The 27,055-nt window shown below is 46.5% G+C and overlaps 1 protein-coding gene across 1 annotated transcript in view; it reads left to right on the top strand.

Moving 5' to 3' along the window:
- Positions 1-706: 706 nt before the first annotated feature.
- CYP19A1 (cytochrome P450 family 19 subfamily A member 1) overlaps positions 707-27,055 on the top strand; it is a 135,764-nt gene continuing 109,415 nt past the window's right edge. The window contains exon 1 of the mRNA XM_075342744.1: positions 707-768. The gene's annotated coding sequence lies outside the window, so the exon portion shown is untranslated. The remainder of the gene's footprint in view (positions 769-27,055) is intronic.

Here is a 27,055-nt window from a genome sequence, read left to right as displayed (position 1 = left end):
TCAGGAAGACGGAGCTGCGACAGTGATGTCTGACACCAAAGACGCAGAAGGCAGATAATGGCGTCCGTGAAGAAAATGTCCGGTTTTATAATGCAGGGACATGTGACATGCAGATCCTATCACACATGCCGTTGCTTCTCTGGCTCAAAGTCCACTTAGCTGTGTGTGTGTCTGGGATTGGCTGACATGCTGGCCCGCCCCACAAGACGCGCGCACTTAGGGAAGGAAGACAAGAAAAAAAAAAAAAAAAAATGGCGATCGCCATTATAGAAACAGCAGTGATCTGAAGGCGCTGTTCACGCACACTATACACTGAAATGTGATAATAGTTTGATTCACAGAGTGACTTACACTATTACAGCAGAAACCAAGCTATGATTTAGCTGTTTTTTGGCTGCTAGAACCGTTCTCGAACGTTTCTAGAACTACCGAGCTTTTGCAAAAAGCTCGAGTTCTAGTTCGATCTAGAACATGCCCCAAAATCACTCGAGCCGCGAACTGGAGAACCACGAACCACGAACCGCGCTCAACTCTAGTCCTTAGTTGCATCAAATCAGCTTCAGATGTCAGGTCAAGTTACAAACTTCTCCTATTTTGTAGTAATGACACGAAATAAATCATTTGTATCTAAGCAACTGATCTCATAGCAACTTGAAGCACCTTTCCTACAAATAGGGCTGGTCATATTTTTTTTTCACAGTCAGTATATTAAAGGGGTAAGAACTTCCGTGGCTTTTCAGAGAATGAAGACTTGTCCATTGCAAACAGGTAGAGTTCGATCTCTTTTCTGCATCTTATTCTGCTGCTTCCCATTGAAGATGGAATCAATGTTTTAAATTTAAACTTAAATTTTAGAAAATTTTATATTGACTAAGAAAACATTTTAACATCATTTATTTTTTCTATCTTATTATCTTACTATAAAGATTAGGATGTGTACCTCCAGAGACAACTGAATAAGTTTTTTTTTATTCCTGTTTTTTTTCTGTATTTTGCATTTTATAGTTTATTCTCGAAAATCCGTAGGGCACAATAGTGCTTTTTATGATTTTTAATGATTTCTAATGTTACATAAATCTGGTTAAAACCACATATGTAAGATATTTTTGTAGCAGGGATGAAGTGTTGGTGTGATATGAAGACATTATACTATGTAATAGAAGGCATTGCAGAGATGAATATATGAAATGTTGTGCACCTGCCTGGAAAAGAGAAAATACATTAGGAATTGGTAACTTTAATACAAATTTCAGCAATATATGTAAAGCCTATTTTATTTATTTATTAAGAAGTACACAGCATAGTCGATAATGATTAAATCAAATTATTGAAAAATATTGTTATTTCTGGACAGCAAATGGGTCTATTATTAGAAATCTCATGGTTATTATAACTAAATTTAATGCTAGGACCATATACATTTTTAGATACACTTATTTAAATATAAATCAATATAACAAAAATAAATTACAAATATGATATAAAAATATATATAATTTACTGGTGTTTTAGATTGAATTTAAAATCTATTTTTTTTTTTTTTGCCATAGAAGCAATTTCACTTTTCCTTTATGATACAGATTAGAATTATTAACACACCATTGTGTTATTTACTGAATTTTCTTCTATGTTACTAACTTAAAGGGAAACAAACAGCAGGATTTTCATATATAAAGTAAAACCAGTGTTATACTGGTGCTAGGATGCTGAGTGTAAGCATAGCTTGTGTTCAGAGATTGGATGTGTTATTTCAGAAGTATGTGCAAGTAAAGTTCCAGCAATGCACTGCTATTTGATTGACAGATGCAACAGGAAGGGAATATGTGGGTCAGGTCTTGCTATCTATTCCTACCACTGTCTGCCTGTGCTGGAATTAAAGCGCACCAATCACCAGGATTTTCCTATATAACCTAAAGCCAGTGCTATACTGGTACTGTCATGCTGATTCTATACATACCTTTAGTTGTCAGCTAGGATGTATAGGTTTGGAAACACAAGCAAATAAAGTTTCAAAAATGAGCAGCTTTTTGAGTGGCAGCAGCTGCCGATCAGCTGATAGCTGGGGTGGGTATTGATAGTTATTCCCGCCCCCTGCCTGTCAATCCTCCCCCTGTTATTTATGCTAATTCTATTATAAAATTGTTTTAATAAGTGACTAAAAGGTCCTGTGCTGATGTCATACCCATGTTACCAGAAGGGGCGGGCCTTAACCAACATAGCTGATACCAGGAAGCAACATATTTTTCTGTATAGCACTGGCTTTAGGTTATATAGGAAAATTCTGGTGATTGGTGTGCTTTAATGTCTATGATGGTGACAGGGGGAGAGAAGCAGACAGACAGGGACGGGAATAGATGGCTACACCCGACCCGCATATTCCCTTCCTTTTGTACCTGTCAATCAAATAGCAGTGCATTGCTGGAACTTTACTTGCACATATTTCTGAAATAAAACCTACAATCTCTGAACACAAGCTATGCTTACACTCAGCCTCCTAGTGCCAGTATAGCACTGGCTTTCCTTTATATAAGAAAACCCTGCTGGTTTGTTCTCTTTAACACAGTTTTCCTTTATAATATAGATTGGAACTATTAAGACGCCATTATCATATTTGCTGAATTTTTTTCTAGAATTTTTCTAACTTCGTTCAAAAACAACAAGCCCAAATCTCATCAATGTTGTACATCAATGAGGGTCCAAGAAGCTGAAATACAGATCAGATTATAGCATCTTTTCACTTAAGAGCTGTTTTAACTGGATTAGTTTAATTAAAAATTCTAATTAATTATATTTGAGCCATAATTATTGTTTGGGTAAAAAAAAAATACTATTTCATTATTGGAATGAATCAATAATTCAGCACTTTATTACAGATTATTGGCATCACAAACTTAACGCCTATACTTCAGGCTAGGAAGTGGGCTTTGGACCCCTCCCCCTTTCTTCTTTGTAGTTTCCATCTAGCATTTATCTAAAGTACCAGATAGACACTGATGGAAGAATTGCTCCCATTGTTTTGTAATGGGATGGTTTCCACCTCTCAGGCACGTCACTTCATAGTATCATAGTATCATAGTTTTTAAGGTTGAAGGGAGACTCTAAGTCCATCTAGTTCAACCCGTAGCCTAACATGTTGATCCAGAGGAAGGCAAAAAAAACCCCAATGTGGCAAACAAGTTCCAATGGGGAAAACATTTCCTTCCTGACTCCACATCCGGCAATCAGACTAGTTCCCTGGATCAATACCCTGTCATAAAATCTAATATACATAACTGGTAATATTAAATTTTTCAAGAAAGGCATCCAGGCTCTGCTTAAATGTTAGTAGTGAATCACTCATTACAACATCATGCGGCAGAGAGTTCCATAGTCTCACTGCTCGTACAGTAAAGAATCCTCGTCTGTGATTATGATTAAACCTTCTTTCCTCAAGACGTAGCGGATGCCCCCGTGTTCCAGTCACAGGCCTAGGTGTAAAAAGATCTTTGGAAAGGTCTCTATACTGTCCCCTCATATATTTATACATTGTGATTACATCCCCCCTAAGCCTTCGTTTTTCCAAACGAAATAACCCCAAGTTTAATAACCTGTCTTGGTATTGCAGCCCACCCATTCCTCTAATAATCTTGGTCGCTCTTCTCTGCACCCTCTCCAGTTCAGCTATGTCCTTCTTATATATCGGTGACCAGAATTGTACACAGTATTCTAAGTGCGGTCGCACTAGTGACTTGTACAGAGGTAGAACTATATTTTTTTCATGAACACTTATACCTCTTTTAATACATCCCATTATTTTATTAGCCCTGGCAGCAGCTGCCTGACACTGGCCACTAAAGTGAAGTTTACCATCCACCCATACACCCAAGTCTTTTTCTGTGTCTGTTTTACCCAGTGTTCTACAATTAAGTACATAATCATAAATGTTATTTCCTCTACCCAAGTGCATGACCTTACATTTATCTACATTAAACTTCAATTGCCACTTCTCAGCCTAATCCTCCAATTTACATAAATCTCCCTGTAATATAAAATTATCCTCCTCTGTATTGATTACCCTGCAGAGTTTAGTATCATCTGCAAATATTGAAATTCTACTCCGCATGCCCCCAACAAGGTCATTTATAAATATGTTGAAAAGAAGCGGGCCCAATACTGACCCCTGTGGTACCCCACTATGAACTGAGACCCAGTCCGAGTACGTACCATTAATAACCACCCTTTGTTTCCTATCACTGAGCCAGTTTTTAACCCAGTTACACATATTTTCCCCTATCCCCATTATTCTCATTTTATGTACCAACCTTTTGTGTGGCACCGTATCAAAAGCTTTTGAAAGTCCATATACACAACATCCACTGCATTTCCCTGGTCCAGGCTTGAACTTACCTCTTCATAGAAGCTGATCAAATTAGTTTGACAGGATCGATCCCTCATAAACCCATGTTGATACTCTGTCATAAGGTTATTTTTCTTGAGATACTCCAGTATAGCATCTCTCAAGAAACCCTCAAGGATTTTACCAACCGTAGAGGTTAAACTTACCGGCCTATAATTTCCCGGCTCAGTTTTTGTCCCCTTTTTGAATATCGGCACCACATTTGCTATGCGCCAGTCCTGCGGTACCGACCCTGTTATTAAGGAATCTGAGAAGATTAAAAATAATGGTCTATCTATCACAGAACTCAATTCCTGTAGTACTCTGGGGTGTATGCCATCCGGGCCCGGAGATTTGTCAACCTTAGTGATTTCGAGGCGGCGGCGTACTTCCTGCTGGGTTAAGCAGGTAATATTCAAGGGTGAATTTATGGTATCACTGGTCATGTCATCTGCCATGGCATTTTCTTGTATAAAAACCAGAAACCCTCAAAACTCCCTCAAAACTGACCCTCAAAACTTATTGCATTGTTTTGAGGGTCAGGTTACAAACTTTTGATGCAAAATGCTATCTGGAAAAAAAAAGCAGCTCAAATCATTATGATAATATAAATGATGTACAGTACCTTGAAAATGTATTCCTACCCTGTGAACTTGTCAGGCATGTCCCTCTTCACATGGAGAAGTATGTAACAAGAAATGTTACTCCTTGGACGAATTGGAAAGTGCAAGCTGAACATCTCACTGAACACAACCCATCATCTAAAATTATGAGTATGGCACAACCGCAACCTACCAAGATATGGCCTTCAAACTAAACTGAAATCCCAAGCAAGTAGACCACAAATTAGAGAAGCAGCTAAGAGGGCCATGGTTACCCTGGAGGAGCTGGAGAGATCGACAGCTTAGATGGAACAATCTGTGCACTAGACAACTATTAGTCATATACTGCACAAATCTGCTTTTATGGAAGAGTTACAAGAAGAAAGCCATTTTTGAAAGCAAGCCATGAGAAGTTTGATCTACAGTTTTTAAAAAGCCATGTAGGGTGCACAGCGAGCATGTGGAAGAAGCTGCTCAGTCAGGTGAGATCAAAGTAGATTTTTTTGGCTAATGCAAAACGCTATGTGTGCTGAGAAAACTAACACTGCACATCACCCTGAAAACACCATCCCCACCGTCAAACATGGCGGTGGCAGCATGAAGTGGTGGGGACACTTTTCTTCGGGGACAGAGAAGCTGGTCAGAGTCTAATGCTGGGTTCACACAAAGCGACGCAGCAGCAATCACGAAGGGGCGACCTGACCTTATCAGGATCGCTGCTGCGTCATTACATGGTCCCTGGTGAGCTGTCAAACAGGCAGATCTCACCAGCGACCAGTGTCCAGCCCCCAGCCAGCAGCGATGGGTAGAAGCGGTGCTGCGCTTGGTAACTAAGGAAAATATTGGGTAACCAAGGGCTTGGTTACCCGATATTTACATTGGTTACCAGCGCACACCGCTTAGTGCTGGCTCCCTGCACGCCAGAGTACACATCGGGTTAATAAGCAAACCCTTGCTTATTTAACCGATGTGTACTCTTGCGTGCAGGTTGCCGGGAGCCAGCAGCACTGGCAGCGTGAGAGCGGCGGACGCTGGTAACGAAGGTAAATATTGGGTAACCAAGGAAAGGGCTTCCCTTGGTTACCCGATGTTTACCTTGGTTACAGCTTACCACAGGCTGCCAGAAGCTGGCTCCCTGCTCGCTTCAGTTCGTCGCTCTCTCGCTGTTACACACAGTGATGTGTGCTTCACAGCGGCAGAGCAACGAGCAAAAAATGAAGCAGGACATTCAGCAACGAGCGGCGACCTCACAGCAGGGGCCAGCTCGTTGCTGGCTGTCACACACAGCGACAGCGACGGGACATCGTTGCTATATCACAGAAAATGGTGACGTAGCAGCGACGTCGTTGTCACCGTCGTTGTGTGTGACACCACCTTTTACAGAGGAAAATTTGTTAGAGTTTGCGAAAGACTTGAGATGGGGGTGTTGGTGTACATTTCAGTAGAACAATGACCCTTAAAATACTGCCAGAATTACAATGGAATAGTTTATATTAAAGTATATTCATGTGTGTGAATGGCCCAGTCACAGTCCAGACCTAAATCCCATTGAGATTCTGTGGCAAGACTTGAAAATTGCTGTTCACAAACGCTCCCATCCAATCTCCCTGGGATAGGTTTATTTTGCAAAGAAGATGGTGCAAAAATGTCATACTCTAAATGTGCAAAGCTGATAGACACGACCTTTCTCTTAAAATAAGACAGGTTCTTATATTATTTTTTGCGCGAAAAAGGGCTTACGTTCAGGGAATGTCTTATATTTTCCCATGAACAACAATCCACATTTATTCATCAACAAAAATCAATATTGATTTAAATATAATCATGTCATCACATTCTAGAACATCAACATTTTGTGTTAATCTTATTACTGTTTCAGATGCATATTTTCTTATCTGATCTGTTATTCTCATGGTGCAGAACCAGTCCTATAGTTGTGGGTACATACCATATTTATTATTATTATTATTATTTATTATTATTATAGCACCATTTATGCCATGGCGCTTTACAAGTGAAAGGGGGTATACGTACAAATTATTAACAGTACAAAACAGACTGGTATAGGAGGAGAGAGGACCCTGCCCGCGAGGGCTCACAGTCTATAGGGAATGGGTGATGGTACAATAGGTGAGGACAGAGCTGGTTACAAAGGTTTAAATTACCTGCTTAAGTTTATTTTTCTCTATGTATTGCTAAGTTTATCCCCAAAAGAAAGCAGACATCCCCAAAAAGAATCGCACTTACCAAACCCCAAACAATTAGAGTTGGCAAGTGAATGGGCTCTCACATACAAATCTGTATTGCTGTCAGGTCCCCCTGCGTTCTGAAGCAGTTGGCTACCCCTGGTAACTGTAAGTAGTATCACTTGTGCGGAGTGATACTGGTACTGGATCTGTTTGTGAGAGCTGCAGTGCAATGCAGCTGGAATGGCGAAGGATCTTTCAGCAATGCAGATCTCTGTGTGAGAGCCCATCCACCATCGTCACTTGCCAATTGTTATTGTTTTTGGGGTTTGATGAGGGCAATTTTTGGGGGGGGGGAGGTCTGCTTTCTTTTGAGGGTGTCTGCTTATTTTATTGAAGAGTTCTGCTGTATTCTTTAACTGTTTTAACTGCTTGAACACTTGCTTATAAAACTGCAACTAGGGCTAATTTTTGGATTAGGGCTTATATTTTAGGCCCCCTTCACACGCACGTGTCTCCGGTACGTGTTAGGTCCATTCCTGCATGTATCGGAGACACGGACACACGTACTCCAATGTTATTCAATGTATGGAGTTACACGTGCGTTTTTCCATACGGTGCGTGTGTCCGTGTTCGTGATACGTTTGTTTGTCCGTAAAACACGGATGCATGTCCATTTTCCTCACGGAACACGTACACACGCACCCATTAAACTCAATGGGTCCGTGACCACACGTACATGACAATCTTTTTTTTCTGTATATGTCAGTCAATCTCCCTCAGTCTGTCGGTCGGTCTCTCTCTGTCTGTCAGTCGGTCTCTCTCTCTGTCTGTCCCTCTCTCAGTCCGTCGGTCAGTCTCTTCCCCTCTCTCATACTTACCGATCCCCGATAACCGGCGTGGCGCTGCACAGCTGTTAAAAAGCTCCGGTGGCTTTTACTATTTTGAAAATGCCAGCCGCTCATTATTCAGTCTCGTATTCCCTGCTTTCCCCGCCCACTGGCGCCTATGATTGGTTGCAGTGAGACACGACCCCACGCTGAGTGACAGCTGTCTCACTGTAACCAATCACAGCCACCGGTGGGCATGTCAATATCGAGCAGTAAAAAAAAAAAAATAATTAAAAAAAAACGACATGAGCCCCCCCCCCCATTTTGATACCAGCCAGGGTAAAGCCACACGGCTGAAGACTGGTATTCTCCGGATGGGGAGCTCCACGTTATGGGGAGCCCCCCAGCCTAACAATATCAGCCAGCAGCCACCCGGAATTGCCGCATCCATTAGATGTGACAGACCCGGGACTGTACCCGGCTCATCCCAAATTGCCTGGTGCGGTGCATTGGGGTGATAAGGAGTTAATGGCAGCAACCCATAGCTGCCACTAAGTCCAAGATTAATCATGGCAGGCGTCTCCCCGAGATACCTTCCATGATTAACCTGTAAGTTAAAGAAAATAAACACAAACAACGAAAAATCCTTTATTAGAAATAATAAACAAAAAAAACACCCTCGTTCACCACTTTATTAAGCCCCAAAAACCCCTCCAGGTCCGGCGTAATCCACGGAGGTCCCACAACGCTCTCAACTCTGCTACATGAAGCTGAGAAGAGCTGCAGTAGAACACCGCCACTCACTGCCAGCTCCAGACATCAACTGAAGTGAGTAGCGCGATCAGCGATGATGTCACTCAGGTCACTTGCAGCCACCTCTGGATCCTCCAACTGTGACAGCATGTCGCCTGAGTGACTGAAGTGAGCTGCGCGATCAGCGATGAGGTCACAGGTGAGTTGCGGTCTCGGGTGGAGGACTGCAGCTAGCCGCGGGTAACCTGAGTGACGGCAGCGCTAATCGCGCTGCTCTCTTCAGTCACTCAGGGCATTAGCGGTAACCGGTGAGTTCTTCACAGGTGACCGCTAATCAGTACACGACACAGACAAAGCCGCGGTATGACAATGAAGTCAGGTGAAGTTCACCCGAGTTCATTCTCATCGCACATCGCTGTCTGCTGTCAGCTGGCATGTAGCAACGTCATTGTGCATGACATACGGAACATTTCACACGTGCAACACACGGACATGTCACTTACGTATCTCATGCACACATGGACATTCCACACGCATACACGGCTACCATATACAAACACACGGATGTCACACGTACTGGAGAAACGGACATAAAATACGGAACACGGACCTGAAAAACGGAACGTAAGACACGCACGTGTTTTTCACTTAAGCATACTCAATAAAGCCTCAAAAATCCTACTAGGGATTATTTTCAGGGTAGGTCTTATTTTTGGCAGCAGATTCTGCAGGATAAGGTTGTCCTCCAATGTATTGACTCGGGGTGGGGGGGGGTCTGAATACAATTGCACATCACAATTTTCAGATTTATAATTTTTAAATTGTTAGAAAACAATGTATCATTTCCTTTACACTACAAAAATACTTGTTACTTTGTGTTGGTATATCAGGTATATCATATAAAATCCCAATAAAACACTTTTAAGTTTGTGGGGGTATGTTCACAGGGCATGAATAGTTTTTCAAGGTACCATATCATTATCATACTCCATCTCAGTTCTGCTCCCAAACCTGCCTACATTATTCCGTATATTTCACTATGACAAATACACAAAGCAAGGAAAGAGGACAGAAAATACAAGCAGAGAGGAAGGGCCGGATCAAGATCAGTGATGCCCATCGCACCGGACCACCCCACAGGGGACTAAAATAAAAGGTCTTTTTTTTGTTATACAGATTGGTTTAGACACTTATATACAGTAATCTAGAATGCTGTATATAAGAGCTCACTGGTGGTGGACACAGTTTATATGGGACAGATCTGGTGACATGTTCCCTTTAATGTACTAGGTGGTGAATTTCTTGCTCAGTATTTGTAATAAAGTTTGATGTATTAATACATTTCTGCTATTGAAAAAGCAGTAAATGAAAATACATAAAGATAATGTATAATCAGAAAATGGCATATTAACGCAGATTTTCATTTTAAACACTTTCTGAGATTTTAGAAATGGTGTTAATTTTTTCAAAAAATTTGTCAGGTGGAGGATTGGTGGCTTGTTTTTGAGATTTCAGGACAGGGGGAAGGAGGGAGTATTTTTTTTTTTATAGGAAATGTGATGCTTGTTATTTTATGTATCACACTTTTTAGCTTCTACAAAAAATATTGAAGCTGGGGTAGAAGGCTAATATTATTGTTGGCTAAATAAAGAGATAATGTATGATACATAATAAGCTAAACAGAGTTTACTTATAACTGCTCCAATAAAATCTCTCCATAATAATGCCTAACAAAATTACTTCAGGGAGAGTCAGAGATCCCTCATAATGACTATAAAGTTGGTAATGTAATGAGTGCTGTGAATTAAAGTGCTGACAATAATGTTACCACACCATAAATATGTTCTTTTGCTTACTGTTCGATCTATGGAGCTGCTGTTTGATTTTCCCTGAACTGGCTACCAAAACAAAAATTGAAATCAAAATTAAAAAGCTTAAAAACGAGAAGTGTATATTTCAACAATTATTTGGATTAAGTTATATAAAATTAAAACATATTTTTATTGAAATTTTCAAATTTAGAAATTTTACAAACATTTTCATAAAGCAATTGTCACGTCAGAGCGTTCAGATGCTCAGCGTGCAGCGCAACACAATAGTGACAACGGGGATGATGTAGAAGAAAGGTTCCAGCAATAGAGAGAGTGGACATCTCATGCAACTCACTTGAGTCTGTATCCTAAGCTCCCTAACATCCTTATACAGGTCTTTCCCCCTGTTGCCGTCACGTGCCTAGCCACTTACTTGCCCTGAACTAACCCTGGCTAGTGAGAAGGCCAGTGAGAGCACTAGTCTCACCACTACAATAATACAACACACAGTAAGGGAGACAAACAGAGGAAAAATGACACAAAAAGAAAAACACTGCAAGATTCTTCAATGCAGCAAAACACCACTACTGCAATAGTTGAGACTCCCACTGGCCATTAGCACACGTGCTGAAATTGAGCTGTGTGAACACATAGACTGGAAGTGTGCTGTGTGTATGTATGTACCTGCCATTGCCGGCTATACATCCCAATTCTTCCTTGACAAAGTGTCTGTTAGTTTGGAGAGGGAAACGTGTTGGGAGGGGCTAATTTTCACTGGGGCAGCTTGCTTGACTTGGATGCTGCCCTTGTCAAGGCGGAAGCTTATGCATGGGCACGACAGGGGTTAGCATACACTGACTTTGTTACACCTTTTTTCCAAGTCGGACCTCTTTTGCCTGTGTATCCAGTGGTGTGAGATTTACTCGGAAAGAAGGTTGGTGAGATCTATTCATTTTTTTATTCTATATTGTATTTCACTTTTTGTATGTTGGTCTTTTTTAGAAAGTATAAATTAAAAGTTATATTTTAATCTTGCTCTATATTCATACTGATTAGGATTTCGGCTGCTTATCTGACCTGCGTAGCAGGTATTACTCTCCTTATTGAACAGTCGAGACTCCTCAACTTCTTCCAGCGTCTGTATCTTTTCAAAGTGGAATAGAATAGAGTCCTTAACCCCTACAGCACTAAAAAAAGGTAAATTTCACTCAAATACAAGTATTGGATCTGTGAGCAATAAATCGTTGTGACAATCTGATCCCAGACTTGTCAGAGGTCTCCCCAGAGTGGAACACACTCATGACAGTAATCAAGGCATTTGTCATTGTCTTAAAATTTCAATTTTGTACACTAAAGGGGGCTTTACATGATACGACCGATTGTGCGATTTCCCAATCGATCGTACCCGCCCCCGTCCTTTTTGCGTCACGGGCAAATCGCTGCCCGTGGCGCACAAAGTTGGTAACCCCCGTCACACATACTTACCTCTTGTGCGACCACGCTGTGGGCGGCGAACGTCCACTTCCTGGAGTGGGAGGGACGCTTGGCGTCACAGCGACGTCACATGGCCGCCGGCCAATAGAAGCGGAGGGGCGGAGATGAGCAGGATGTAAACATCCCGCCCACCTCCTTCCTTCCAGATAGAGACGGCGGCGGCCGCGGGAGGCAGGTGAGCTGCTCATCGTTCCCGTGGTGTCACACGGAGCGGCGTGTGCTACCAGGGAAACGATGATCAACTAAATTAAATGATATTATGGAACCTAGCAAGCAGTACACGACTCACGATTTGTGAGCGATACTGCGTCGCTAGGTGGTGTCACACAGGCCGGCATCGCCAGCGATGCTGGATGTGCGTCACAAAAACCGTGACCCCGACGATCTATCGCACGATAGATTATCTGGTGTAAAGCAGCCTTAACAATCAATATATTTTAAGGTAAATTTTGTACAGCTCAATTTTAATATGAGTAATTTTTCAAGTGGTAGAAAAAAAGGAGAAAAAAACAAAAGCAGGCTTTACACACAGCGACATCGCTAGCGATGTCACTGGTGAAAGCACCCGCCCCCGTCGGTTGTGCGGAACAGGCAAATCACTGCCCGTGGTGCACAAAATCGCTAACACCCGTCACATGGACTTACCTACCTAGCGACGTTGCTGTGGCCGGCGAACCACCTCCTTTCTAAGGGGGCGGATAGTGTGGCGTCACAGCGGCGTCACTATGCGGCCGCCCAATAGAAGCGGCCACCCACCTCCTTCATTTCTCATTGCGGGAGGCCGCAGGGACAATGACGTTCCTCGTTCCTGCGGTGTCACACATAGCGATGTGTGGCTGCTGCAGGAACGACAAACAACCTAAGTCCTGCAACAGCAACGATAATCGGGATTAGAACGACCGGTCAATGATCAACGATTAGGTGAGTCATTTTGATCGTTTAACGGTCGTTCGTGCGTTTCACACGCAATGACCTCGCTAACGAGGCCGGATGTGCGTCACGAATTCCGTGACCCCAACGACATCTTTGACGCCCTGGCAAAACCAGGGTGTCACAGACCTGCAGAAATTCAGCAAAGAGCAGGTTATTCTCCTCCTTGGTAACCTGATCCCACACGAGTGCAGCAGGACAGACACCCCCCCACAGTGTAAGAGCAAAACAGAGCAGCAGGGGAGGGGCGGGAGCATAGTGTGTGGGGAGAGGGAGCGGAGAGGAGCCCGGAGTTGTAGCTCCCGGGCTGCTACAGAAGCGTTCTCCAAAAGGGCCGGGACAGGCTGTTAGTGAGGTAGGGACTTGAGGTGACCGGGGCAGGGTGGTGGCCCGCCGGTATCGAAAGAGATCCCGGATCACTGCAGGGGAGTGGACTCCCCGTTCCCGGCTGAGGAGGAAAGAAAGAGAAAGAATGGAGAAAGAGGCACCTGGCTGCAGGGAAAGAACAGGGGTCTGCTGCACCGTGTGTGGGACTTAAACACCCTCCGTACCGAAGGCTGTGGACTCCGGCAGTTTCTAGTTTACCAGAGACTCTGTGCATTTGTGCCTGAGTGAGTACAACAGTGCCATCTGGCACCACGTCGTGCTGCCCCTGCAACCCTGCACCTCGGCCATCCAGCCTCCCCGTACCGCCACCGGGTCCCGGGATCACCAACCCCTACCCACGGAGGGGGAACCAACATCCTAGCTGCTCCCTGCCATCGCTCCCGGGATCCCCATCACCAGCAGCGGTGGTGCCCATTATCACCACGACCCATGGGTGGCGTCACAAACTATCTCCCCAAACAAACCACCCTCCTTTTCACTCGTGGGCGAGGAGCGCTGCTCGAGTCCCCGGGTCCGGCCCACCGCTCGAGCCACCGAGCAGCAGCAGCCCCGGACCCAAGCGCGGCCCCTCCGCCCGCAACAACTTGGCGTCACGAACAGGATTAGAATTAATCTACCTACCAGTAGAAGTGCGCCTTGCAGTCCCCGCCGGCGGCGTCCGGCCGAAAAATTTGAAATTGCACCATCATGGGCGCGAAGATCTCCCGCTCGAGCGTCTTCCCCGAGCAGGGAGGGCGCGAAGGTGAAGCCCCGCCCCCAAAAGGAGGAAGTGCTGGAAAGAACCAAGGGGGGGCGGGTGCAGGTGTGCCCGATGTAACCAAAGGGATAAAGAGCAGGGACGCCAGGACTCTGCACCTGTTTGGTTCCTGGAAGGAACGCAGTAGCCACAACCCCGATGACATCTCACCCGGCTCCGGCAGTCCGCCCGGCCGCAACGGTGATGACGTCAGCTCCGGCAGTCCGCCCGGCCGCAGCGGAGGTGACACCCGACCGGAAGTCTGCCCCAGATGCGGCGCCGGCCGCTCCCAGGTACCCCGTCCCGGCTGTGGAGCAGCCGGAGTGCACCTGCAAAGAGGAGGAGCAGGCCACTGAACGATGGGGCCCTCGGCAGTTAGCGAGGCCGGTTGTAGCCGGCGCCGAGGGCATCCGAGTGGGCCTGGCTCCTGAGCAGGAGGCAGAGCACGGAACCCGTGCCCCGTACTGGGAGTGGTGGCAGCAGAAGCAGTGGTAGCGGAACATGGACGGCTACCCACAAGTTAAAAAGTTGACTGTTTTATGGACTGGCACCCCTGTTGAACGTCCTCAAGTTCAGGAGGCGGCCATCTGCACCGCAGGTGTGGGGTGGCAGAACAGTTTAAAGTTTTAGTAAACGTACCTCCCGATGTGGGAAGATGTATAGTTGTAATGTGTGCACTTTGTTTTTCCTGTTATAATAAATGTCGGTGCCCAGACAGCCCGAGGATGGGCTGTGTTTTACCAAGGGGGTGTGTGACGCCCTGGCAAAACCAGGGTGTCACAGACCTGCAGAAATCCAGCAAAGAGCAGGTCATTCTCCTCCTTGGTAACCTGATCCCAGACCAGTGCAGCAGGACAGAGACATCCCCCCCCAGTGTAAGAGCAAAACAGAGCAGCAGGGGAGGGGCGGGAGCAGAGTGTGTGGGGAGAGGGAGCGGAGAGGAGCCCGGAGTTGTAGCTCCCGGGCTGCTACAGAAGCGTTCTCCAAAAGGGCCGGGACAGGCTGTTAGTGAGGAAGGGACTTGAGGTGACCGGGGCAGGGTGGTGGCCCGCCAGTATCAAAAGAGATCCCGGATCACTGCAGGGGAGTGGACTCCCCGTTCCCGGCTGAGGAGGAAAGAAAGAGAAAGAATGGAGAAAGAGGCACCTGGCTGCAGGGAAAGAACAGGGGTCTGCTGCACCGTGTGTGGGACTTAAACACCCTCCGTACCAAAGGTTGCGGACTCCGGCAGTTTCTAGTTTACCAGCATCCTAGCTGCTCCCTGCCATTGGTCCCGGGATCTCCATCACCAGCAGCGGTGGTGCCCATTATCACCACAATCCGTGGGTGGCGTCACAAACTATCTCCCCAAACAAACCACCCCCCTTTTCACTCGTGGGCGAGGAGCGCTGCTCGAGTCCCCGGGTCCAGCCCACCGCTTGAGCCACCGAGCAGCAGCAGCCCCGGACCCGAGCGTAGCGAGCGCGGCCCCTCAGCCCGCGACACATGTCATTAGCGATGTCGTTGCGTGTAAAGCCCGCTAAAGAGTTGGGGGGTGGGGAGAAGGGTAGAGTTCTGAACTTTGAATAAATCAACAGTATCTTTCCAGATTTCCTTTGGGAAAGTCACAGGTTCAAATCTTTCTTATTCTACTATGGTTTTTACTTATTATTCCTTACATTTATCTTTTTGACAGTATTGAGTAAAGGCTACTTTACACACTGCGATATCGCTCCTGATATCGCTAGTGTGGGTACCCGCCCCCATCTGTTGCGCGACACGGGCAAATCGCTGCCCGTGTCGCACAACAGCCGTCACACATACATACCTGTCCGGCGACGTCGCTGTGACGGGCGAACCGCCTCCTTTCTAAGGGGGCGGTCCGTGCGGCATCACAGCGACGTCACTGAACCGCCGCCCAATAGCAGCGGAGGGGCGGAGCTGAGCGGGACGTAACATCCCGCCCACCTCCTTCCTTCCGCATAGCGGCCGGGAGGCAGGTAAGGAGAGCTTCCTCGTTCCTGCGGTGTCACACACAGCGATGTGTGCTGCTGCAGGAACGAGGAACAACCTCGTTACTGCTGCAGTAACGAGATTTGAGAATGGACCCCCATGTCGCCGATTAGCGATTTTGCCCGTTTTTGCAACGATGCAAAATCGCTTATCGGTGTCACACGCAACGGCATCGCTAATGCGGCCGGATGTGCGTCACGAATTCCGTGACCCCAACGACTCCGCATTAGCGATGTCGCAGCGTGTAAAGCCCGCTTAATGCTGCACGCCTCCCAACACCAGACAAGTAACGAGACAAAGGGAAAAAGAGGGGCTGATAGGTACTCCAGATCTATTGGTAGTTCTTACATTAAATACTCTCTTGGTGCCAAGAAGTCAGCTGAATGGTTTTAGGTATCGAAAAATAAATCCCATTTATGTTTAGCATCTGTGGAGGCAGCAATATCTACTTATTTGACTTTGAATGTAATTTTTTAAAAGTGAATTTATGGTAGAATATTTTTTAAATAAAACCATTGTTTTTTTCCATCCATTCTTATGGTTTAGAAGCATATTTTGAATACTAGTAAGGTTCTCTTTCTATTTTTCTAAATATCCTTTCATTCATCTCAATTTTAGGGAGCACAGAGGGTCCAGTATATTAAAGAGGTTGTCCACTTCTTGGACAGCCCCTACTCATTTCCTTTGTTCGCCTCCTTAGAAATAAAAAAGCCTATACTCATCTCCGGTGCTAGCGCGATCCCAGCAATGTCTAAAGCCGCAATCCCAGGGCCCGCATGACATTGCTATAACACGCAGGCCCTGCGACTGATCAGCGCTGGACATTTGAGCAGTAAGTCAGCACAGCACTCACATACTGCTCAAATGTCCGAAGGCGGCAAGACAAATGCCGGGCACTGATTGGTCACCAGGCTCTCGTGTCATAACAATATCATGTGGGCCCCGGTAAGACAGTTTTAGACATCGCTGGAGCCAAGGTGAGTATAGGCTTTTTTATTTTTACATGAGCAAACCAAGGGAATGAGTTTGGTTTGTCCAAGTAGTGGACATGCCCTTTAAGTCTTTATGAAGGAGTAAGATGAGCCTAATTCATTATGAGAAGCATAGCTCTAAATGAATTAGGCGCATTTTACAAGTGTCATGTGCCACGACCAGATGTGTTATGAAAGAGCAATACATTTTTCAGTAATTTGCCTGGTGGGCTTTTCCATACTCTGTCCTATTCCAACTCCACCTACTTTGGTGAAACTAGCTGGGATAACTGAAAAAATGTCAAAAAACACAACATTATTGCATAACTTCGAGAATAAAATGTTGCTAAATTTTTAGTTGTTTTATCCTAGAACTCCTAATCATAGATTGATAGCTATCTCTGTATACACATTTAGACAACTAAAGGCCTCTTTACACGCAACGACATCGCTAACGAGATGTCGTTGGGGTCACGGAATTTGTGACGCACATCCGGTCTCATTAGCGACGTTGTTGCATGTGACACATACGAGCGACCGCTAACGATGCAAAATACTCACCAAATCGTTGATTGTTGATACGTCGTCCATTTCCCAAATATCGTTGCTGATTTTTGACGCAGGTTGTTCGTCGTTCCTGAGGCAGCACACATCGCTACGTGTGACACCCCAGGAACGACGAACAACACCGTACCTTCGTCCTCCGGCAATGAGGTGGGCGAGACTTTCATGCGGCTGCTCTCCGCCCCTCCGCTTCTATTGGACGCCTGCCGTGTGACGTCTCTGTGACTTCGCACAAACCGCCCCCTTAGAAAAGAGGCTGTTCGCCAGCCACAGCGACGTCGTTAGGAAGGTAAGTATGTGTGACGGGTACTAGCAATTTTGTCTGCCGCAGGCAGCGATTTGCCCGTGACACACAAACGACGGGGGCGGGTGCGAACGCTAGCGACATCGCTAGCAATGTCGCAGCGTGTAAAGCGCCCTTAAGCCTGCTTATCACTGATTAGGACCACCCACTTGACTATTAAGCCCAGAATAAGCAGGGATTCCAAAGAATACAATGCAGGTTCTTTTGGATAGTTATTAAAAAATCGTGATAATTCTTCATATACATCAGTTCGGCCAGCTCTTCCTGTTCAATATCATGCTGCACATACAATGAATATAAAAAGTCTACACAACCCTGTTAAAATACAAGGATTTGGTCATATAAGAAAATCAAATGAAGAAGAATAATTTCAGAACTTTTTCCACCTTAATGTCAACATCTGTACACATCACTTGAGAAACAAACTGAAATAATTTTGAAGAGGAAAGTAGATATATTATGAACCGTTCTGAATATTAGTCAATTTTGCATCAAAACTTTCAGCCTCTGCTAAAAAAAACAGCATGAAAACAAGCAAATCAACAAAAGAATGGCTTTGCCAGAAGAAGATCAAGGTTTTGGAATGGACCTTCTAGAGCCCAGACATGAATCCAAATCTAAGGGGCACTTTGCACACTACGACATCGCAGCTGCAATGTCGGTGGGGTCAAATCGAAAGTGACGCACATCCGGCGTCGCAGTCGATATCGTAGTGGGTAAATCCTTTTTGATACGATTAACGAGCGCAAAAGCGTCGTTATTGTATCATCGGTGTAGGGTCCGGCATTTCCATGAAATGGGAAATACCAATGTTACGATGTTGTTCCTCATTCCTGAGTCAGAACACATCGCTGTGTGTGAAGCCGCAGGAGCGAGGAACATCTCCTACCTGCGTCCTGCGGCTCACGCCGGCTATGCGGATGGAAGGAGGTAGACGGGATGTTTACGTCCCGCTCATCTCCGCCCCTCCGCTTCTATTGGCCGCCTGCTGTGTGACGTCGCTATGACGCCGCACGACCCGCCCCCTTAATAAGGAGGCGGTTAACCGGCCAGAGCGACATCGCAGGGCAGGTGAGTGCATGTGAAGCTGCCGTAGCCAGGGTCGGACTGGGGTGTCTGGGGCCTACCAGGGGAAATAACTCTAAGGGCCCACCACCCTACAGCTACATGCAAATATCTATTAGCTGCTATGCCCGTTATAGTTTAGCGCTGACTGTAAAGCACAGGCGGCTCCTGCACATCTCCTGTGCACACACAATAACTCTGTACAATTACAGTAGTTTGCAGTAATGGGATCTTTGGTGACAAGTTATCACCTATCCACAGGTTAGGTTGGTGATAACTTATTGATCGGTAGAACCAGATCAGTGGAAACCGCACCGACCGGAAGATTGGGGAACTTTTATCCCTGACAGGGCACTTATATGCCCATTATACAATATAACGCTGTGTTTTTGCTCATTGCGTTTTTTAATCAGTGAACAATGCCATTAAAGATTGTTGAAGAAAAAAAGGTCTGATGTCATTTCCTTCTTCAATATGTTCTTCATTCTCCACTAGTGTATGCAGGAGAGCAGACAGCAGCTGTAGAACTACAAGGCTCAGCATGCTCCATCCAGGATTGTATGCTGGAGGGAGAGGCAGGGGGAGCAGAACTACAAGGCTCAGCATACTCCATCCAATAGTGTATGCAGGAGAGCAGACAGCAGCTGCAGAACTACAAGGTTCAGCATACTCCATCCAGGACTGTATGCAGGAGTTTTTTGCCCCCAAAAAAATGATGTGGGCTTCGCCATATTTCTGTATGCTAGCCAGGTACAGCAGGCAGCTACGGGCTGCCCCCAACCCCCAGCTGCCTATTTGTACCCGGCTGGGAACCAAAAATATAGGGAAGCCCTTTTTTTCTTTTTAATTTCATGAATTTCATGAAATAATTAAAAAAAAAAAAATGATGTGGACTTCGCCCAATTTTCGAGTCCAGCCAGGTACAGCTAGGCAGCTGGGGATTGGAATCCGCAATGCAGAGTGCCCAAGCTTTCTGGGCACCCCCACTGCGAATTGCAGTCCGCAGCCACCCCAGAAAATGGCGCTTTCATAGAAGCGCCATCTTCTGGCGCTGTATCCATCTCTTCCAGCTGCCCTGGTGACGGGTGGCTCGCTGGGTAATAATGGGGTTGGGGCTAGCTGTGTATTATCAGCTAGCCCTAAGCCCGAAATTCACGGTGTCACGCCAATATTAGACATGGCCACCATGAATTTCTAGTACAGATAAAAAAAAAACAACACACAGAAAAATATTTTTATTAGAAATAAAACACAACACAATTAGTGACTCCATCTTTATTGAAATAAAGAACCCCCCTCCTCCGCACTAATCCTGGGTCAAGGGTCCCGCGCCGTCCAATCCGGATCCAATGTCATCTGATCGGTTTGCTGGAAGGCAAAGCGATCAGATGATGTGTCAGGTTCAAGGATGTGAATCACACGACACAGCAGCTGATTGTATAAAAGCATTTTATACAATCAGCTGATGCATCAGTGCAAAAAAAAAAAAAAAATACTCCCATCTGATGGCTGCAGCAGCTGCCGATAATTGATGCAGTCTCCTGACGGCATCAGCTGATCGTTTAAGCCGGCGTCACCGCGAGACTTATGATCAGCTGATGCGTCAGGTGACCGCATCTGTTGATTACCAGCAGCTCCTGCAGTGATGGGACGTGCCCGGGAGCACACAGCCTGTGTCCTGCGGTCAGCGCGGGAACAGAGGAGTACAGGTGAGAATATAAATTTTTTTTTCTTCGACTCCTTCTGAGCGCTTACCTTTTCCTCTCCTCTGCTGCTCCGGCGGCGGCAGTGTAATGGCGGCCGCTGTGTCGGTGCGGGGCTGAGCACCTCCTCCGCCTCAGTCCTGTCACCGGCCGCACTGTTCACATGTACACGCGTCTGAAAGATGCGTGTACATTTGAATAGCGGCGCGGTCTGGGACTTCCGCAGTGCAAGATCTACAGTGATATCACATGACTGTGATGTCACCGCAGGTCCTTCTGCAGCCGCGCAAACTACAGCGATAGAACGGAACTTGTGCTATCGCTGCAGTTTGTGATTAAAAGGCTGGGGGCCCTCAGAGCGTGGGGGGGGCCATCAGAGCGTGGGGGCCCAGCCTACACATAATGCTGGCCCCGAGAAACTGGCGGCACCACGCTATAAAGCGCCCCGCACTATGTAAGGCACAGGGGCCCGAGGCCTACCGGGGGATTCCGTGATGCACAAACGATGGAGGCGGGTGCAATCACTCTTGCGATCGCACAATATATCGTCTCATGTAACGCCGCCCTAAGGGGTACTTTGCACACTACAACATCGCAGGTGCGATGTCGGTGGGATCATGTCGAAAGTGACGCACTTCCTGCGTCGCTCTCAACATTGTAGTGTGTAAATCCTAGCTGATACGATTAACGAGCGCAAAATCGTCGTAATCGTATCATCGGTGTAGCGTCGGCGAATTCCATAATTACGCTGACGCGACGGACCGATGTTGTTCCACGGTCCTGCGGCAGCACACATCGCTGTGTGTGAAGCCGCAGGAGCAAGGAACATCTCCTACCTGCGTCACCGCTTCTCACGCCGGCTATGCGGAAGGAAGGAGGTGGGCGGGATGTTTACATTCCGCTCATCTCCGCCCCTCCGCTTCTATTGGCCGCCTGCCGTGTGACGTCGCAGTGACGCCGCACGACCCGCCCCCTTAAAAAAGAGCAACGTCGCACGACAGGTGAGTGTATGTGAAGCAGCTGTAGCGATAATATTCGCTACGGCAGCTATCACAATGATATCGCAGCTGCGATGGGGGCGGTGGACTTTCGCGCGGCATCGCAGCATCGGCTTGCGATGTCGTAGTGTGCAAAGTACCACTAAGTCTCCGGAGCCATTTGCGGTTTCATCTTCTGTGACTGCCGCTCCAGTCAGTCTCCTGTGATCTGTGAGCTGTGTTTGCTGGAGCGCGCCGGAGGTCACAATTCAATACAAGTCTATGAGAGCGTCGTTCTGCCTCTCATAGAGATGCATTGGGAGCTTATGATGTAATTTCTGACTTCCAGCCATTCAGAAGTTACAGTTGCAAGATAGTGCTTTGGGTCTGTAGCCACGTCAATAAAAGGTGAAGCCGCCGTAACCTGAGTATATAGTATATGACAGGGGCTAGGAGGCTTAGATTTGAAATGCCACTCCATCGCTGAAATGAAAAACAAACCTCTGGAGTGGTGCTTATGCAGTATAACATGTATGTGTTAATGTACTCACTTATTGCTGCCTTCTCAGGGACACTGCACCATTCTGCTCCTCTTCTCAGTGTCACCTCTGCCCTTGAGGCTTTGTGCCCACGTGTGCGTATTGCATGCAGTTACGCTGCGTTCTGCACCACAACGTAACTGCATGCGTCCTGCGTACCCAGCACAATCTATGAAGATTGTGCATTATCCATGCGCACGTTGCATTTTAGAACGCAGCGATTTGCATGCTGCCAAATCGCTGCGTTCTAAAAAGCAACATGTCACTTCTTTCGTGCGCTTTGGATGCAGCCCCCGCTCTGTCTATCGGAGAGGCTGCATCCAAAGTGCATGAAATTGGCTTTTCAGTACACAGTGTTTCTGCAGCGATTTGAAGCGCACATGTGCTGTTCAAATCGCTGCAGAAATTTCTGCAGGGACAGAACACAACGTGGGCACATAGCCTAAGACTCTCTCTCAGAACACAGTGTGACACGGAAGTGCTTTAACCATGTAAACCTATGGAGCTTATACTGTAAAAGAGACTTCAGGCCTACACATAGAGCATGCCGAAAATTGTGAGTAGAGTGAGCTGCATTTGTGGTGATGTCACTGAGAAGAGGAGCAGAATGATGCTGAATCACAGAGAAGGTGGCATTAGGTGAGTATATCAACACGCACACTACATTAAATAAATACACATAGTCATAGATTTATTTAAAAAATATCTTCATGCTAGTGCTTCTTTAAAGCACCACTCCAGAGTTTTGGTTTTTTTTTCACCGCTGGAGTGATGCTTTAAATGTAAGTCCCCTACTCTGTGTCATATACTCACCTTCTGCAGCTTCACCTTTTACCAAGGCCACTCCAGCCCCGTGGTACCATCTGTTTCTCATAATTTCTGACTGGTCAGAAGTCAGAAGTTACATCACAAGAGCTCAATGCATCTCTATGAGAACCAGAGCGAGGCCAGAACGAGGCTTTCATAGACTTGTATTGAATAGTGACCTCTGTCATACTGCATACATACTCCTCTTTGCACCAGAGCCTGACAAAGCGACAGTGATAGCGGGTGAAGACGCCGAAAGGTGAAAATCAGATAGGGGCAGTGGACTTGCATTTAAAGCACCACTACAGAGGTGCAATAAAAAATGCTGTAGCACTGCTTTAACTGCAGTCAAGACTTTCCAGTGTTTGAGAGATATTTTAATTCTTTTGTCCAAACTTGGGCATCATTTGTTGTTTTTCTTAATTCAAAAAGGTGAGATAATTTGTGCTAAGTTTTTCTTTATATGTCTTACATTAGTTAGAATATTTTTTTATTTTCTGGTAAAAGGCTCTAATATAAAGTAGTTGGGGTTAGGGCTAAATTTCAAATACCTATAGAAGAAGCCTAAAGGCCGCTTTACACGCTGCGACATCGCTAGCAATGTCGCTAGCGATCGCACCCGCCCCCGTCGTTTGTGCGTCACGGGCAAATCGTTGCCCGTGGCGAACAATATCGCTAGGCAGCATCACACATACTTACCTTCCTAGCGACGTCGCTGTGGACGGCGAACAACCTCTTTTTTAAGGGGGAGGTTTGTGCGCCGTCACAGCGACGTCACACAGCGGCCCGCCAATAGAAGCATAGGGGCGGAGACCAGCTGCATTAACGACACACCCAACTCATTGCCGGAGGACGCAGGAACGCTGTTGTTTGTCGTTCCTGGGGTGTCACATATAGCGATGTGTGCTGCCTCAGGAATGACGAACAACCTGCATCCAGCACCAGCAACGATATTTGGGAAAGGAACGACATGTCAACGATCAACGATTAGGTGAGTATTTCTGATCATTAGCGGTCGCTCGTAGGTGTCACACGCAACGACGTTGCTAACGAGGCCGGATATGCATCATGAATTTCATGACCCCAACGATATCTCGTTAGCGATGTTGTTGCATGTAAAGCGGCCTTAAGAGTTTACAGTCGCTGACAGAAGTTCTGTCGCTTATCCATGTTATGTAAATAAACGCTTAGAACCTGACTTTAAATTCATCCATTGGTTTCATAAATTACTCCTTTGAAAGCTGAAACCCTCCCAAATTTGGTTTAGGTTATGAAAATAAAGTTGCTGCAAAGCTGAAATATTGATCATTTAATGCACATGTGCCGCCCCCGCGACAGCCGACGGGCTGCTTGGACCCGGATCCGCAGTGGCTCGAGGGGTCTCCGGATCCGAGGCGGGGTCGCGCGGCTACCTCGGAAATAAAAAGGGGGGATTTGTGTTTTGGGGTGGTGAATGGGATAAGGTTTGTGATGCCACCCACGGTGCGTGGAAATAGGAGAGACTACCGCTGCTGTTGGGGAGCCCGGTGACGATGTTGAAGCAGCAGGATGTTTTAACCCCTCCATGGGTAGGGGCCTCGTGTCCCGGGGCCTGGTGATTGATGGAGTGGGGAACCCGTTGGGGTGAAGGGATATCGGGTACTCACACAGTGCAAAGTCACTGACGCTGACACCAGGTAAATCAAACTCTTGAATGCTCTGTTTTTCTTGGTTGAACACGCTGGGTCCGTGCCTCTTTGGTATTTCTGTTTGGTCTGAAGCCTTGTCCCTTGGCACTGTGTGTAACTTGGTGGATCTCTTTTGCCTAAGACTACTCGGGTCCCGCTCACCTGCGTGGCTAGCAAGGTGAGCCTGCTCTCAGGGTTCACGCTTGGAATTTTCTGGACGATTTTGGGAAGTCCTATCCCCCTCGTTGTGCTTGTACCCCGATTCTGGAGTGAGTGGAGAACGGTTCCTGAAGACTCTGTTCCCATCGGGTGAATTACTGGGCTACGTGAAGCTACTTCCCAGCCTAGGGTCTGCGTACCCTGTCGTGCCCTGGCCCCTGCCCGGTTGTAGCACAAGGGAGCCGGCCTTCTCTCTGTAGCAGCACTGTACCCCCTGTCACTACCCCCTGCGACCGGTGTTCCAGATCCTTCTGGTCAGGCCAACGTCTGGCACCTGGGATGGGTACAGGAGCCCAGCTCCACAGCGTGACCTGCACTGTCACCGCTGTCTCACTGCTCAACTCTACTCAACTCAACTACTGACATCTCTGCCCTCCCTCTTCCATCCCCCCTTCTGGGTGGCCCTATTCCACTCAGGCTGCCCAATGGGGGCTTGGTGGGTGTGGTGCAGAGTGTTCCTCAGGATTTATGTACACCTGTTTGTAGCAACACCAAATGAACAGGACCCGTAACCAAGGAGGAGCGGCTACCATGCAGAAGGGCAGGTTGCACACGCACCCTTGTGATTACCTGATAGGCCAGGGCATCACATTCACCCTTGGTTAAACGTAGCTCGTCTGCGAGATACAGAACACTAAGCATTTATTTTTTTAAAGGAAGGAGAAAGGTTAACATTTATTTAACAGATTCATCCCACATTATTGAGGCACTTTCTTGAACTGTTACTAAACATTATGAGTTCGCCTGCCAACAGGGGACGCCACCGGTTTTAGTGGTAGCGGGGATCCAACCTTCCACGTTGCGGTCCCTCCCTGCGACAGTCCAGTCCCAACGTCCTGGATCCCAATAACCCCCCTCCCAAACAACCTGGTTCCCCTGGAAACCTAGATGGGTCCTTGGGCCGGGTTAAGGTCCCGGGGTGTGCCAGACGACTCCAGTTGGCACAACAGGTGCAGTCTTTTTACAAGACACAAGTTTGTGTTGGTCACGCCAGTCCTGTGACCGTGGTCCACTTTTAACTATAAAACGTTGAAGTCTTTGCAAAACACAGTAAGAGTCCCTGTACCGTAGTACAACTGCTGTCAATCTAGGAGAAAATCAGGCTACTTTCCCATGCAATTAGCTTTCATTAATTCTCTCATTTTCTAACATTTTCTATATGGAAAATAACAAAGTGGAAAATAACAAACGGAAAACACAGATACCTAACAAAGTTACGGTATCACCTTTTGCTATATTAACATTCTTTACTGGTCCAGCTCCCCGGGGAATCGGCAACCCACAGCAGCAGCTGGCACGATCCGCTCATTCACTACAGTGAACTGTTTTACGTCGAGGGCATACCGGCCTCGCTTGTCCCAGTGCCGGGTGTAGCTGACCATCTCCCCAGGCTCGAGGTTGGGGCCAGGGTGATCTCTTGGGAGATGTTGTTCCACATTTCTTCTGGTAACAAACACCTTGTCGGCCAGGCCAGCTTCTGACAAGAAACTCCACCCCTTTTCGGGATCATACCAATGTACCATGCCTCTTCTTACTGGGCCTCGGGTACAGAATGTAGATTTCCTTAGATAATCTTTCTCTCGCTGGGTGCGGCCGCCACATGCGGTTTTTGCCACTGCGCATGCTCAGTAGCGTGCCGCAAGCGGCAAAAACCAGCCGGGCCGCATGTAAAAAACTTATGCAAAGGATGTGGTGTTTTCGCCGCATCCGTTGCATAGGTTTCACAGCCAGATTGAGCTGCACTGCTCAAACCGGATGTGTGAAAGCAGCCTTACATGCCTCCCAGAGTTCATCTAGATTCTTTGGTTTTGTCTTCCAAGCTGTCAGGGCTCAGGGCTGTACTGTCTACTGTTTGTATATTGAAGGAAATGTTTCTGCTCCACTCAGTTGCGCATTGAGAGCTGAGCAGACAGGTGACATCAGGTCTACTGATACATATTGGAATGTGTGCACAATTGGCAGTTTTCGTGCACCTATTCTATTCTAATGTCCACTTCTCATTGGATGTGGAAGAAGGTAAAGCAAGACTAACACTCTAAGGCCAGGTTTACATGACCGTATTTTCAGTCCAAGTCCTATCTATATTCAATGGGGCAGTAAAGATGACCGTTTTTTTTTACTGACAAAATCTGTGTTAACTAAT

This window comes from Anomaloglossus baeobatrachus, chromosome 4 (genome assembly GCF_048569485.1).
Source record: "Anomaloglossus baeobatrachus isolate aAnoBae1 chromosome 4, aAnoBae1.hap1, whole genome shotgun sequence".
NCBI lineage: Eukaryota > Metazoa > Chordata > Amphibia > Anura > Aromobatidae > Anomaloglossus > Anomaloglossus baeobatrachus.
Note: the sequence above shows the minus strand (reverse complement) of the source record. Positions and strands in the feature narration are given on the sequence as shown.